The following is a 717-nucleotide window of genomic DNA, read 5'->3' as shown; positions in this document are numbered from 1 at the left end:
AACTGACACTTCTGGGGCTAGGTTTACCAGCCCCTTGACTACCCTCCCTGGGGCTTGGCTGGACGAATCATTGAGCTGACACTCTTGAAGCCCAGTCTGGCCTGGAAAATCCACATCACATCTACTGAACAGCTCAAACTGTACATCTTGAAACAGAACTCCTCCTGGCCCCAGACCTACTCTTCTCTCAGTGCTCTCCACCTTGGCAAGTGGCACCACCATTTCACCAATGGCTCAGGCCAAAAACCCGGATACCCTCCTTGACGCTGGTAATAGTCAGCTCGGGCTGCCATGACAAAATATAGCCACGCATTGCTTAATGACATGGATACTTTCTGAGAAATGCATTGCTTAGGTGACTTTGTGGTTGTGTAAACATCATAAAATATACTTATGTAGTAGTACAGTCCACTACACACTTAGGCTATGTGGTACAGCTTGTGGCTCCCAGGCTACAAACCTGAACAGCATGTTTATTGTACTGAATACTGTAGGCAGTTGTAACACAATGGTAAGTACTCATTTACCTAAACATAGCTAAACACAGAAAAGATACAGTAACAGGCTGGGCACCAGTGACTCAAGCCTGTCATCTCAGCACTTTGGGAGGCCGAAGATTGCCTGAGCCCAAGGGTCTGAGATCAGCCTGGTCAACTTGGTGAGACCTCATTTCTACAATAAATCAAAAAATTAGAAGCCGGGCTCGGTGGCTCAGCC

The sequence above is a fragment of the Carlito syrichta genome, unplaced genomic scaffold, assembly GCF_000164805.1.
Source record: "Carlito syrichta isolate Samal-C Ts95f unplaced genomic scaffold, Tarsius_syrichta-2.0.1 Scaffold126446, whole genome shotgun sequence".
Lineage (NCBI taxonomy): Eukaryota > Metazoa > Chordata > Mammalia > Primates > Tarsiidae > Carlito > Carlito syrichta.
Note: the sequence above shows the minus strand (reverse complement) of the source record.